The sequence below is a fragment of the Jaculus jaculus genome, chromosome 18 (genome assembly GCF_020740685.1).
Source record: "Jaculus jaculus isolate mJacJac1 chromosome 18, mJacJac1.mat.Y.cur, whole genome shotgun sequence".
In the NCBI taxonomy this organism is placed as follows: Eukaryota; Metazoa; Chordata; class Mammalia; order Rodentia; family Dipodidae; genus Jaculus; species Jaculus jaculus.
Genome location: NC_059119.1, coordinates 28,823,867 through 28,840,175, shown reverse-complemented (window position 1 = coordinate 28,840,175; position 16,309 = coordinate 28,823,867). Strand labels below are relative to the sequence as shown.

General features: G+C 43.8%; 1 pseudogene; it reads right to left on the bottom strand.

The window, feature by feature from the left end:
- Nucleotides 1-535: 535 nt before the first annotated feature.
- On the bottom strand, nt 536-6,232 carry LOC101616622 (annotated as a pseudogene).
- Nucleotides 6,233-16,309: the final 10,077 nt, after the last annotated feature.

The following is a 16,309-nucleotide window of genomic DNA, read 5'->3' as shown; positions in this document are numbered from 1 at the left end:
AGTCATCGATGACTTGACCCACAAACCACTTGTGCATTTATACTTTTTATCTCCAGTACAATAAAACAAAGACAGCATTCTGAGCAAAGACAAAAGCATTGGCCTCTTATGCATCATGAATTTGTAATAGCAGGAAGTTCATAATTAATTTCCATTTACCATCCCTTCCCCTCTAGAATATCTTGCTGTCTCTTTTTCTCAATTTCAGTAGGATACTTGTAAATTCACTCGGCATGTATTCAGAGAACATGTTTACAGGGATCATATTTTTGAGATATTTTCTTCTCTGGAAACTCTTCATGCCCCGGGCTTCCCACCTGTGTTGGATGGAATTTTTATGAGCAGGCAACAGAATCTATACCGGTTGGTTTCATTGGAAAGGAGGTTTAAAAATCATCTTAGTTTGCTTACAGGATCTCCAGGGAAACCGGGAAATGGACCTTGGCTGCCACACAGCCAGGAAAATTGCCTGCGTAACACAGAACTGTTCTAGCCAAATACCATCGCCGTCGCTACCCACCGCTCAACACCCATGTCACCAGGGCGCTCGAGATCCCATTTCAGCTGCACGGAAGAAACTGCTGCTTCTGCGGCTGAGCTTCCTGAACATTATTGTGTCGCGCTGCGTGGCCAAGGCATCCGTTGTTCCTTTCATTTCCCACGTCTTGAAGAAACTGAGCCAATTCGGTGGAGGCTAGGCCACATGTCAAACTTTGCCCTCAAAGGAGCCTGGGAAATGTAGTTTCAAGCTGCTGGGTCTCTTCAGAACAAAAGTCTGGCCAGAGGAAGTTTGCTGAGGAGCCAACTTACAAGGTTGACCACAGTCTTTGTAGTGATGGGGCTCAACATGCCATGGCGGGATAATATTGCATTGTGTGGACACACCAGATTTTGCTTATTCAGATATTAGTTGTTGGATATTTGAGTTGTTTCCAGTCTGGGTTGTCATGAGTAATGTTTCTATGAATAGTTTTTATTTATTTATTTATTTATTTATTATTTTATAGAGAGTAAGTGAGAGAAAGACAGAGGGAGAGAGAGTTGGCACACCAGGGCCTCAGCCACTGCCATCAAACTCCAGGAGCTTGAGCTGCCCAGTGGGCATGTGCCACCATGCGCTTGCCTCACCTTTGTGCGTCTGGCTTACATGGGATCTGGAAAGTAAAACATGGGTCCTTGGGCTTTTCAGGCAAGCGCCTTAACCATCAAGCCATCTCTCCAGCCCTGAATAGCTTTTTAATTATTTTGTGTGTGTGTGTGTGTGTGTGTGTGTGTGTGTGTGTGTGTGTGTGTCTGTGATCACATTTTCATTTCGCTTGCATTTGTAACTTGGAGTAGAGTGACAGCGGTATGCTTTGTTATTTGAGGAATTTCCATTCTGTTTTCCAAAGTCACTGTGCCATTTTACATTCCTACCATGTCGCGTCCCCCTCGATCAGCAAGGAAGACTCAACCACCATTTCTTCTTACAGCAGTTTATTCAGGCAACTTCAAGCTTCATCTCACCCAAGCCTCGGGCGGGGCTTCCTTATAAGCGCTCTCACTCCGCCCAATCACCCCAGGCAACACAACCTCTCCAGTAAACAAGCATCAGAAGCCAATGAGCAGCGGTGAGGGCGAGCTCCTCCAAATATGGAAGCATCAGAAGCCAATGAGCAGCGGTGAGGGCGAGCTCCTCCAAATATGGAAGCATCAGAAGCCAATGAGCAGCGGTGAGGGCGAGCTCCTCCAAATATGGACTTGTTTGTCCCAAGCATAGAACTTTCCGTCAGGCGCCATCTTTAGGGCTTGGCCCGAGGGGCTCTCCACACTACCACACCAGCAATGTAATACGGTTCTGTATGCTTTATATTCTCACCAACACTTGTTGCCATCTGACTTTGCTTTTAGCCTCCGAGTGAGCATGAATTGATGTCTCATTGAGATTTTTTTTTAGTTTGTTTATTTTTATTTATTTATTTGAGAGCGACAGACAGACAGAGAGAGAAAGAGGCAGATAGATAGAGAATGGGTGTGCCTAGGCCTCCAGCCACTGCAAACGAACTCCAGATGAATGTGCCCCTTTGTGCATCTGGCTTACATGGGTCCTGGGCAATTGAGCCTTGAACTGGGGTCCTTGGGCTTCACAGGCAGGCGCTTAACCACTAAGCCATCTCTCTAGCCCCTCACTGAGATTTTGATTTTGATTTTCAGCCAGATTTTTATCCATAACATTGAAAATCTGGGTAAGAATGTTTGGCTATGACCAAACTTTACTTATCTTTGCTAGAAAAATCAAGAGTATCTGAGATAACTTTTGCCTTCCCTTTTCCATAGAGACCATGCACTAGAAGCTCTGCTCACCTAGCTAGGTAGAGCTGGAGTCCATAGAGCCTGTAGCAGCTGGGCAGTTAGCTCTCTTCTGGTCCTTTCCTCTACCTCAGCTATTTTTTTTTTCCTCTTTTGTACACAAGCCCAGCCTCCCCAGATCTCCTAACATAGTTGAACAGCCAGAACCCATCTTCTGATGTCTGAAAGGTCGAGAAAAATCCAGGGGTCAGATTCCCTTGAATCAGGCCCTAAGGATCCTCCTAACAAGGGTTAGACCCTCTTTTTTAACAAATAATAAACAGTCATGAATATGACACCTAATTGAACTGTAGAAAGCTTCACGGTGCTGGGAGGGACATCCAAACCAGACACAGTTTTATGGGAAAAGGGGTCTATTCAGGTTTATAGGTTTAGGGGAAGTTCCATGAATAGTGGGAGGAGCTGGCTCCCATTCATAAATCCAAGCAGAGAGAAAAACCACCAGCCAGCAAACACTAAATAGTAGTGAGCACAGAAATCTGTGAGAACCAAAGCTACTCTTTAGGCTGAAATTCATATCTGCCCCAGAGAAACCTTAGGACTGGCTCTGGGATATGCCCCCAGTGACACTTACTCCAGCAAGGGGGAGTCTATGGGGACATACAATCAAACTACCACACCTTCATTTCTTCCTTCCTCCCTCTCTTCCTCCCTTTCCTCCCCTCCCTCCTTCTCTCTCTTCCTTCCTTTCTTTCTCCCCTTCCCCTCCCTCTTTTCCTTCCTTCTGTCTCTCTCTCTCATGTGTTCATGTGTGTGGGTACACACTTGCCTCAGTGCACCTATGGAAGTCAAGAGGATGACTTGTGGATCCGTTTGCATGATCCACTTCATTCGAGGCAGAGTTGCTGGTTCACTGCTCCATTCGGGAGCTTCCAGGAAATTCTCCTGCCTTAGACTCTCTTCTGGTGACAGGCGCATGCGATTATTCAAGCACTCTGCACAGCTTCAGGCTGTTAAGTAGAGTCGGGGGATCTGAACCCAGGTACTTGGAGTTGAGCGGCAAGTGCTTTTCCCACAGATTGTCTCCCCAGTCCCTAACGTGTCCCTTTCTGCTACTTCTCTCCCCATGCTGCCTTCTAGGAAGTGTGAGCATGCTAGCCCGAAGATTGTTTTGCTAGCTGAGTGGAAACACTTATGCTAAGACCTTCCACAGGCTTCAATGAGGACTATTTTCAGTGTGTAAATTCTCAGGCGAAACCAAATAATAATTAATAATAATAATAATAATAATAATAAATTGCCAAAGAGGTGGCAAGCTGAGTGGTCTAAAGGAAAGTTTACAAGCAGAGTTGTGGTAAAGAAGATTTAGAGCCAAGGCTGTCGCACATAATCTCAATGGGCCAGATAATAAGGATCTTGGGCTATAGGCCACCTGGTTTTTCTGTTAGGGTTACTCATCTGTGCCCTGTAACCCAGCAGCAGCCCTAGGTAAGATGCACGTGTGTGTGTGTGTGTGTGTGTGTGTGTGTGTGTGTGTGTGTCTCCAGTAAAGCAGTGGGGCTGCATTTGATGACTCTGCAGGAGTGATGGTGGGATAGACTGGGAGAGAGACAGGACAATTTATGAGCTGGGTTATACCACGTATGACATGACCAGTGGTTTTACGCACTTCACAAAACGCCTCTGCAGTGAACAGATTCTCTCTCACTGCTCCTCAGGGCAGAACACCCTGCATGTGGAGCAGCCAACCAGAGAGTGCCTAGCACAAAGTGGCTCCCAGCTCCATCACTGGGGCTCGGGAAACTCCTAACATGACATCCACTGGGCTCTGAGCAGAGCCAGCATTGCGAGTCAAACGGCAGCAGGCCAATGACCTCTAGAAGGCCCTGCTGTTGGGACAGGTGTTGGAGAGGGTCAAGGAATTTCAGGTCTCGAGAAATCCCCCAGCTGCCCATCGGGATGGCCCGCAGGCAGTTACAGATGGAAGCCCTGCTTCTCCCACCAGCACTGTGTGCCCCACACTAGCGCCTGGCTCTTCAGCAAGTCTCGTAGGGAGTAAGAATTAAGGAACAAGAGGCACCACCTACGCGGGGGCCCACAGTGGAGACCTATGTGCAGGGGAAGCAGGGGCATGCACGGGGTGGTGGTCTGCGGTTTGGCTTGGGTGCACATTGCCTTGCTGACCAACATCAAATGTTTATCAGGACAATGTGGGTGTCAGACCCTGTGTCTTTTCTATCAGGTGATTTAGACACCCACCCTGGAGAAACATAGCTACATTTTTTCCCTAGAGAAATAGAACTTTTCTTTTCACAAGCAAAATTAATTTTATTAGTAGAGATCTTTCTACATGTATGAAGCAAGCCATTAATAAATTCCAAGGGAAAAAACCTACATACAGTGAAATGAGAAGCATCCCACAGTGAACTAAATATATAAATATGTATACTCATTGTCACCGGCTCCTATGGCAACCTTTCTTCTTCCAACCTTTCTTAAGGATCTTCTTGTACTTCTTTTTATTTTTGTTTTTAATTTTTTTTAATTGACAACTTCTATACTTACAGACAATAAATCACAATAATTATCTCTCCTCCCCCACTTTCCCCTTCACAACTCCACTCTCCATCATGTCCCCTCCCCCTCTCCACTAATCTCTCTTTTATTTATTTTTTTAATTTATTTTTAATTTATTTATTTGAGAGCGACAGACACAGAGAGAAAGACAGATAGAGGGAGAGAGAGAGAATGGGCGCGCCAGGGCTTCCAGCCTCTGCAAACGAACTCCAGGTGCGTGCGCCCCCTTGTGCATCTGGCTAACGTGGGACCTGGGGAACCGAGCCTCGAACCGGGGAGGCTTCACAGGCAAGCGCTTAACCGCTAAGCCATCTCTCCAGCCCTCTCTTTTATTTTGATGTCATTGTCTTTTTCTCCTATTATGAGGGTCTTGTGAAGGTATTGCTAGGCACTAAGAGGTCATGGATAGCGAGGCCAATTTCTTTATGGACAGTTGCATTGTCAGGACTGGTACCCTTCCTTTGGCTCTTACATTCTTTCCGCCACCTCTTCTGCAATGGACCCTGAGCCTTGGAGGGTGTGATAAAGATGTTTCAGTGTTGGACACTTCTTAATAGGGTTCTGGTCATCATCAAGACAAGGAGCTCCTCCTGTGGATGCACTGATGTCACTGAGTGTCACTGAAGTGCGTGAGGGAATGAAGCTGTGAGAACCTGACACTTGCTTGATTTTGCTGTCCTTCTCTCGCTTGCTGACACACGCACCATCACACTGTCCTCATAGTTCAGCCTGTGCTGGTCCTCCTGACTTTGGCTAGTGACATGAGGATGGCAGACATCGTAGATTTCCTCTGGAGCTTCCAAAGTGCAGGGATGACAGGGCTGCTCAGTGCCTGTCTCTTTGCTCGCTCCAGGCGCGGTTTCTCTCACGCAGCTTCTGTCTCATGGTATCGTACTAGAATCAGGCATGGTGGCACGCACTTCTGAGATCCTCATTTTTCAGATTTCTTCCCTGAAAGCCCTGACTGGTCATCCTCTGCTCCATCTTCTTCTTCATCCTCTGAGCTCAACTTGCTCTTCCTATTGCTGGGATGGGGCTCAAAAGGAAGTGGCTCACTCTCAATGAGCTTGCCGGTCATTGAGGGCTTGACCAGTTTGTCGGGTTCTCTACGTCAGCTTCTGGACGAAGTCTTTCCAACACCGTGCGAATCTCCACCAACCTCAACACGGCAGCACGTCCTGGATGAGATACTTGCCGAGGCTTTGTTCCGGATGAAGTGGTTCATGAGCAACAGCCGGCTTTCAGCTTGGACTTTCTTGGTCAGGGCTTGTCCTTGTGCCATTACCACCGACACCTGCCCTGGGAGGTTTTTCAGAAGTGTCACGTCACTTGGCCCATGTGACTCCAGCACCCCGGCTGCCGCCATCTTTTTTCCTTTGAAATAGAACCTTCATATTCATTCCTATGGATTAGCATTATTTGGCTACCATAATGATATAATGATCTCTTTCCTCCCCAGTCATGAGACTTTCTGGTGATCGAAACACAGCAATAGGAAGACCAGATCAACCATTTAAAAATATTTTTTCTTTAAAAAGCATTTAACTTGTTTTACTGTTTTTTTTAAATTATTAAACACTGTTTATTGATAATTCCCACACATGTACATAGTGTACCTTGATCAGAGCATCCTCCCATTTCAATCTCTTATCCCCCACCCCCACCTTTCCCTTCCAGTAAACATCTTCTTTCAACTGTTGTGTCTTCTATTGGATGTCCTTTTCTGTGGCCTCCTCCACCATCTGTGAGGAATGTTGATGGCCCATATCATGAACGTCCTGTGAGGTAACAACAGTCACTATGAGGTCAGAAATGCAACAACCGCTTCAGGTCCAGAAGATGGAGTTCCATAGCAGTCATCTCCAGTCTTTGGCTCTTTTATTCTCTCCACCCCTCTTCCACGATGTTCTCTGACCCTTGAAGGGTGTGGTAAGGATGTTTCATTGAGCACTAAGTGCTCAACATTCTTAGCACTTTGATGAGCTTTGAGTCTTCTCAGTAGTCACTTGCAACTGCATAAAGAAACTTCTCTGGCCAAAGTCAGGAACAGCTCTAATCCATGGACATAAACATAAATATTTAGAAGGCAATTTGATGGGCACCATATATCCATTTAGCCAAACAACAGTAGTAGCTTCTCTTAGGTAACACTGTTGATAACTTTTCTCCCCCAGCAGCCTGCACAGCATTCTCCAGAACTACCCAAAGGAAGGAGGCATCCTTCTCAGTTCCAGCTTGATTTCTCAGTGTCCTGCAACTGAACTAAGCAATGTCTTCACCAGAAGGTTCTTACCAAAGATCAGCCCATATATATATATATATATATATATATACACACACACACACACACACATATGTGTGTGTATGTATTTGAGAGAGAGAGACAGAGAAAGAGAAGACAGAGAGAGAGAGAGAAACAGAGAGAGGGAGAGAGAGAAAGAAATGGTACACTAGGGTCTCAAGCCACTGCAAACAACCTCCAGATGCATGCACCACTTTATACATCTGGCTTTACATAGGTATAGGGGAATTAAACCTGTGTCCTTACATTTTGCAAGCAAATACCTTAACTACTGAGCCATCTCTCCCACCCCGAGATCAGCCATTTCTAAAAGCTAATTATTTTGACCATGAACGCATAGCCATGGCCTTCCAGTCCATGTTGTTATCTCCAGAAAATTACTTCCAAAAGAATGTTTCATAGTATTTATGCTCTGGACATACATAACTAGTTTGTCACTAAACAAATGATTACCTCAGCTATGACACAGAGCCCTTCTTAGACTGTGGGAGGTGGCACCCATGATGACCTGCATTTGCTATACATTCCCTTTTTTAAAATTTATTTTTAATTTTTTTGTTTATTTATATTTATTTATTTGAAAGAGACAGAGAGAGAGAGAGAAAGAGAGAGAGAGAGAGAGAGAGGCAAATAGAGAGAGAGAATGGACATGTCAGGGCCCCCAGGCACTGCAAATGAACGCCAGACACGTGTGCCCCCTTGTGTATCTGGCTAACGTGGGTCCTGGGGAATCGAGCCTCGAACCGGGGTCCTTAGGCTTCACAGGCAAGCGCTTAACCACTAAGCCATCTCTCCAGCCCTACATTCCCTTTTCATTTAAAGTGATTCTTCAGAAAGAAATATTGGAGGCAAAAATAATGTGAAGTGTAATATGTTTATTACTCAAAGATCTCATGCAGATTTGGAAGTGCCTTAGCCTCCTCCCCACCTCCCATAGAGGCATAGAGACAGAACAATGCACAAAAGAGGAATCAGGAAGATGTGCACACATAACCCAGCAGTAGCTGAAAAATTCATGCTAACTCCCAACGGTTAGTCTCATATGGTGTGGATGGAACAACTTTCTGGAAAGCAATTTGGCAAAATGCTTCAAGATTCATAAACAGGATCACGTCTGTGATCCAGAAATGAGACACCTGTAAATCTTCCCTGCAAGGAGATTACAAACATGAAGAAGCAGATACAGTTGAGTGTAATATGTAAGCAAGCCCTAGCTTCAACATATGAGGGTGATTTAGTACACTGTCTGGCTGATGATTTAATATGCAGGCATCCATGAGCCATTTGTGAAGACTGGCAAAAAGCAGAATGGGCAAGATTTAAATGATACATTCAGTATAAAATATGTGCATCAATCCAAGGACTAGAAAGGATTCCATAAAATAATAGCCAGCTGAAAATATGACCTAATATGATTTTATTATGAAAATTTTAAGGTCTTCAGAAGGGGCTCAGCAGTTCAAGGTGCTTGCTTGTAAAGCCTAGACTTGATTCCTCAATACTCACATAAAGCCAGATGGCACATGGGTCTGGAGTTCATTTACAGTGGCAGGAGGCCTTGGCATGCCCATTGTCTCTCTCTCTCTGTCTCTCCCGAAAAGAAAAAATTAAAAAGAAAGAAAAATTTCACACGTATGCAGAAGCATAAAAAATAATACACTCTTTTAAATCTGCCACCTAGAATTCATAATTAGCAGTATTTGCATTATTTTCTTCTCATTTATTGAAAATTATCTCTTAAATACTGGTAGTTTTAAAAGGTATAACCAATATGCCATAGTCAAAATCAGCATCTTTCAAAAATGCTTACTTTAATTGCATACATATAGAAACCTCCTCTTACCCTCTCCTCTGCTTCTTCTCGAATAGTAGACATGTAAGCAGAGCGGCAGAGCGCTGGGAGTGGAATGGTCTACGTGAAGTCAGGGGAAGGGATGGAGGCGAGGAAGGCTGAGAGAAAAACCAATCAAAATTTTAGTTGTAATGAATAAGCCATATGGAAACCTACTTTTCTAGCTAATAATATATATGAAAAGAGAGCGTTTCGCAGAAGTAGTCTGTAGGGTCGGGTAATTCTGTGCCCAGAAGCCATAGGATGTTCTGAGAAAAAAACATATGGCATCAGGGATGGTATACCTTCCACTGAGTTGTTTGCCAAGAAGTCCCCAAAACATTATAGGCTATTGCCACAGCTCTTGGTTTCCCACCAGAACTAGATGGCAAGACCTTCTTTCTGAAGACTCCATGTGTGTGGGCTGCAGGTCACCAAGAAATCAAGCTGGTGCTGAACTGGAAGCCTTCTCCGTGTTAATTAGCTGTCAGAAGGCTGGAAAGAGCTATGGAGCACATAACCTTTTGAAGGAGAGAGAGCATCAAGGCTCTTAACCAGAAACAGACCCTGCAAGCCTTACTTACAGCTGGCCAGCCAGGCCAAATGTGCCAACTGGTGCAAGGGTGGCATATCTCTTATGGGGCAAACCAATTGCTCTCAATTTAGACTGGAGGTCCCTTCCACAGGAGGGAATTCATGCCTGCTACTGAAAATCTAGTCAAAAGCCCGTAGTGGGGAAGGTCATAAGCCCTAGAGTGGAAACTGCTATGTTTGTCTGGCTAAATGCATATATTATGCCCACTAACCTCTAAACACTTACGTTTATGCCCATATAGTCATGCTACTTTCACTTTGGTTAGAGAAGCTTCCCTTTTCAGATGGTGGTGAGCACTCGGGGTGACTCCAAACTTACCATAATGCTGGGGAAAAAAAAAACAAACTGTTAGTGTAGTGTTTAGCACTAAATGAGACATCTCTATCACACCTTCCATGGCTCGGGGACCATTGTGGAAGAGGTGGAGGAAAGAATGTAGGAGCCAAAAACCCCCATAATGGCACAGAATAAATATTCACACTGCAAAAGATGGTATGGGCCATTGCAAAGACATATTCAACCAATACAAGATTTAAACGGGGCAAACACCAAACTCTGTAGCTCCAAGCCCATCACCTCTAGTCAGTGACAAATCCCCAAGTCTGATAATTCTAACCAGTGACAAATCTCTGGAGTTCCAATTCCACCCTTCCAGATAGGTTACTCACAGTCCCGGAAAACTTCATCCTCAGCCGGCAACTCTCCTTGGCAGCCACCTCATAGTTCTGGCATCTCCATTGAATTTCTACTGCAATCCATGGTTAATCCTCATGGCTCCATTGGGCTTCCACACAGGTAATCCAACAAGCCTGGTTCACACTGCCCATGGCCATTTCCAAGTTACAAAACTGTATTACAAATTCAATGACCCTCTCTTTCCTGCAGTTGCTATATTCCATAATACCAGGTGGGCTACCAACTTCTTAATCCAGGGGGGAAATAAAAGCAGACTTTGAAGAACAGGATACTCCTTTAGCATTTGGATCCCTTCAAAAGAGTCTGCATTCTTCCTGTTGTCCCAATGCAGTGTCAGCTTGCCCAGTCTCACTGATTGTAATCTCTCAAATAATTGCAGTTGACTAGGCAGAAGTTCTGGACCAAGGATTTTATTTCTGTGCCATATCCCTCTGCTAACACCAATCTATTTCTAAGCAACGCAATCTCACCCAAATTCTCAGGACAAGGGCATAACAGCAAGCCTCTCTCACAAACTTCTTCTATCTCAGTCCCTACAAAGCTCTTTCTCACCTTTATAAGCCAAACCTTGCAGTCCATACTTCTTACCACATTCTTTCAGCTCTGACCAGAATAGTCCATAAAACCTGTACTGACAGCAATACAAGCAAGATTTCAAAATTGTCCGCATATTCTTGCAGAGCAGTTCCAAAAGGCCAAAGCCACAAAGTCAGGCTTTAAACAGCAACAATCCCACTCCTTTGGTGCCAACTTTACTGTTGCAGTCAGGTTTGTATTGCTGACAGAAAATACTAGACCAAGAGCAGCTTGTGGGAGAAAGGGTTAATGTTGAGTTACAGATTCAAGGGGGAAGCTCCATGATGGCAGGGGAAAATGATGGCAGGAGCAGAGGGTGGATATCACCTCCTTCCTGGCCAACACCGCATGGACAACAGCAGCAGGAGAATGTGCCAAACACTGGCAAGAGGAAGCTGGCTATAACACCCATAAGCCTGCCCCCCCCCAATAGTACGCTGCCTCCAGGAGGCATTAATTTCCAAATCACCATCAGCTGGGAACCTAACGTTCAGAACACCTAGGTTTATGGGGGACACCTGAATCAAACCATCACAGAGGGGAAGGCCAGGTCTGTGGTGAGATTAGCTCTAGCTATGACAGCAAGAGCCCTGTATTCATAGTCAGGGACAGAGATGAATGTTGGTGCTCTGTCCTTTGATTTAATGTGGGACTCCAGTCCATGGATTTTAATTTTGTAGCCTACATTCAGAAAGGGTCTGCTCTCCTCTGTTAAACTTCTCTGGAAAAGTTTTCACCAGGGCTGGAGAGATGGCTTAGTGGTTAAGCACTTGCCTGTGAAGCCTAAGGACCCCGGTTCGAGGCTTGATTCTCCAGGACCCACAGTAGCCAGATGCACAAGGGGGCACATGTGTCTGGAGTTCGTTTGCAGTGGCCAGAGGCCCTGGCGTGCCCATTCTGTCTGTCTCTCTATTTGCCTCTTTCTCTCTCTCTGTCTGTTGCTTTCAAATAAATAAAAAAATATTAAAAAAAAAAAGTTTTCGACTTCCGGTTAAGATGGCGGCGTAGGTACCACGCCAAAACAGCCTGGGGGGGGAAGACCAAAAAAAACTCAGCAAAATACACACTTTTACTAAAAAGTGAGGTGTATAGGAAGTTGAGGCGGCAGCGGAGAAGTGGAAGAGTTATAGAGCATCCAGAGCCTGCACAGGCGGGAACAGCGGCCCGGGGCGGCTCAGCTACCCGCCGCAACCGCGGAGCGGCAGAAAACCGCCGGACTCTTGGCTCGAGCCGCAGGACAAGCCAGGTGCGGGATTTTCCCCTCACACCGCGCTCTCCGCAACTCGGGAAACGTGAGGGGAGAGCGGCAGCGAGCAGCGGAGGGAGGAGCAGACCGCGAGGTAAAAGCACACGATACAACCAGAACGGCCTCGGCTCCCTCCCCTCCCCTGCCACCTGAACCCAGCTCCAGCGAACACAGCAGCAGCCCGGGACCCGGCCACGCCAACTTGGGCTGACGGCGGGACCCAAGCAGGAGCAGAATTTGGCAGCAACTTCAGTGGCTCCAGCACCGGTACCAGTGGCCCCAGCAGCAGCGGACCCAGGAGAGCAGCGGCTTCGGGGTGAGCAGCAGCGGTGGACACGACAACCGCAGCTTCAGCAGTGGTGGGGGCTCCGGCGGTGGCACCTACAACAGCTGCAGAGGCTCAGTTTGCCCCGTAGGAAAAGCAAGTGCCCAGCTCCAGAAATCAGAACAGCAGCCCGACGACCCAGGCAGCAACTTGACTGAGACCACAATCACCCAAGGTAACTGGGATTGCACCAGGGAAGGGTCTCACCTGGTCACAAGCTGACTTGGATACCTCAACAGACCAGAAATCTAAACCTCTTTGTTGATAGAGGATCTGGTCATTATAATAACTACTCTTGCATACATACTCGGGGCTGTTTTTGATGGAATGGGTACAGTGTTTAGCTAAATTTTAGAATCTACCAGTATATTATTCCACTCAGCCTGCTTGAATACTCCTATAGCAGGGAAACTCAACCCCTAAGAACATCTTTGTAGATACTCTGAGAGTCTTAAGAGCCACACCTAATACCTTAAGGTCCTACCCTGAAAATATTTTACACCAAATCAATTGATACAGCTAAGAATACACAGCTAGCTAGAAAATCCAAGCATTAACTTAATCCAAGATGCAAAAATATATACATTATAACACAAGAAACACTAAAAAGCAAGACGATATAAATCCACCTAAAAGTATTAATGCATCAGAAATGTCCTCCAGTGAGAAAGAATTAGAGGAAATGCCTGAGAAAGAGTTCAAAAGAATAATTATAAATATGTTCAAAGAGGTCAAAGAACACATGAAAACAATCAAAGAAGAAATCAAAGAGGAAATCAAAGGAATCAAAGAAGAGGCAGGACACCAATTTAATGAAATAAAGAAGGCAATACAAGACATAAATAGAGAAATAGAAATAATAAAGAAAAACCAGTCAGAATTACTAGCAATGAAGAATACAGTTAATGAAATAAAAAACTCTGTAGAAAATCTCACCAGTAGGATGGATGAGGGAGAGGACAGAATATCTAAGCTAGAAGATCAGGTGGCAGACCTAATGCAGTCCAACAAAGAGAAAGACAAACTTATAGAAAAGTATGAGTGGGAATTTCAAGATATTCGGGACACTATGAAAAGATCCAATATAAGAATTCAGGGCATAGTAGAAGGAGAAGAATTCCACTCCAGAGGCATAGTAGGCATCTTCAACAAAATCATAGAGGAAAATTTTCCCCAAATTGGGAAAGAGGTGCCAATACAGATACAGGAAGCCTTTAGAACCCCAGCCAGACAAAACCCAGAAAGAAACTCTCCTCGCCACATTATACTCAAACTTCCAAACACACAAACCAAAGAAAAAATATTGAAAGCAGTTAGAGAGAAAAATCAAGTTACCTACAAAAGCAAGCCCATCAGGATTACAGCAGATTATTCAACACAAACTTTTAAAGCCAGAAGGGCCTGGAGTGATATATTCCAAGTTCTGAAAGATAACAACTGTCAACCAAGGTTACTTTATCCTGCAAAGTTATCCATCCAAATAGATGGAGAAATAAAGACATTCCATGACAAAAGCAGGTTAAAGGAATATCTGAAGACAAAACCAGCTCTACAGAAAATACTTGATAGAATCCTCCATGCTGAACAAAAGGAAAAGCACACATATAAGGAACCTAGAAAAAACCAGCCATATTCAAATACCAGTTAACAGAAGAGAACACAGGTAGAACCAGTAACACACACACACACACACACACAAATGGCAAACATAAATACACACCTTTCAATAATATCTCTTAATATCAACGGTCTCAATGCCCCAACGAAAAGACATAGATTTGCAGACTGGGTTAAAAAGCAGGATCCTACAATTTGTTGTCTTCAAGAAACTCACCTTTCTACAAAGGATAGACATTATCTTAGGGTGAAAGGTTGGAAGACGGTGTTTCAAGCAAATGGGCCTAGAAAACAAGCAGGGGTTGCTATCCTAATATCAGACAGGGTGGACTTTAGTCCGAAGTTAGTCAAAAAAGATAAGGAAGGTCACTTTATATTGATTAAGGGCACACTCCAACAGGAGGACATTACAATCCTAAACATATATGCACCTAACATGGGGGCTCCCAAATTCGTCAAACAAACACTATTAGAACTAAGGTCACAGATAACACCAAACACAGTGGTGGTGGGTGACTTTAACACCCCACTCTCATCAATTGACAGGTCATCCAGGGAAAGAATAAACAGAGAGGCATCTGGACTAAATGAGGTCATAGAAGATATGGACCTAACAGATATATACAGGACATTTCATCCAAAGGCTGCAGAATATACATTCTTTTCAGCAGCACATGGAACATTCTCTAAAATAGACCATATATTAGGACACAAAGCAAATCTTAACAAATTCAGGAAAATTGAAATAATTCCTTGCATTCTATCTGACCACAATGGAATTAAACTACAAATCAGTAGCAAGAAAGGCTATAGAGCATACACAAAATCATGGAAGCTAAACAATACACTACTAAATGATGAGTGGGTCAATGAAGAAATCAAAAAGGAAATCAAAAAATTTATAGAGTCAAATGATAATGAGAACACAACATACCAAAATCTCTGGGACACAATGAAGGCAGTTCTAAGAGGTAAATTTATAGCCTTAAGTGCCTATATTAAGAAATTAGAAAGGTCGCAAGTAAACGACCTAATGCTTCGCCTTAAAGCCTTGGAAAAAGAAGAACAAGGCAAACCAAAAAGTAGTAGACGGGAAGAAATAATAAAGATTAGGGCAGAAATTAATGAAATAGAAACAAAAAGAACAATCCAAAGAATTAATGAAACAAAGAGTTGGTTCTTTGAAAGGATAAACAAGATTGATAAACCCTTAGCAAATCTGACCAAAAGAAAGAGAGAAGAGACACAAATTAATAAAATCAGAGATGAACAAGGTAACATCACAACAGATTCCAGAGAAATTCAAAAAATTATAGGGACATACTATAAAAGCATATACTCCACAAAGTATGAAAATCTGAAAGAAATGGATGATTTCCTTGATCTATATGACCTACCTAAATTAAATCAAAATGAGATTAATCACTTAAATAGACCTATAACAAACATGGAGATCCGAGCAGTTATCAATAATCTCCCAACTAAAAAAAGCCCAGGCCCGGATGGATTCACTGCTGAATTTTACCAGACTTTTAAGGAAGAGCTAACACCATTGCTTCTTAAGCTTTTCCAGGAAATAGAAAAAGAAGGAATCTTACCAAACTCCTTCTATGAGGCCAGCATCACCCTGATACCAAAACCAGGCAAAGATAGAACAAAAAAAGAAAATTACAGACCAATCTCCCTCATGAACATAGATGCAAAAATTCTCAACAAAATATTGGCAAACAGAATACAAGAGTATATCAAAAAGATCATTCACCCTGACCAAGTAGGCTTTATCCCAGAGATGCAGGGATGGTTCAACATACGCAAATCTATAAATGTAATACATTACATAAATGGGTTGAAGGACAAAAATCACATGATCATCTCATTAGATGCAGAGAAAGCATTTGACAAAATCCAACATCCCTTCATGATAAAAGTCCTACAGAGACTGGGAATAGAAGGAACATATCTCAATATAATAAAGGCTATTTATGACAAGCCTACAGCCAACATATTACTAAATGGGGAAAAACTGGAAGCTTTTCCACTAAAATCAGGAACAAGACAAGGGTGTCCACTGTCTCCACTTCTATTTAATATAGTTTTGGAAGTCTTAGCCATAGCAATAAGGCAAGAGACACACATAAAAGGGATACAAATTGGAAAGGAAGAAATCAAGTTATCATTATTTGCAGATGACATGATTCTATACATAAAGGACCCTAAAGACTCTACTAGCAAGCTGTTAGAGCTAATCAAAACCT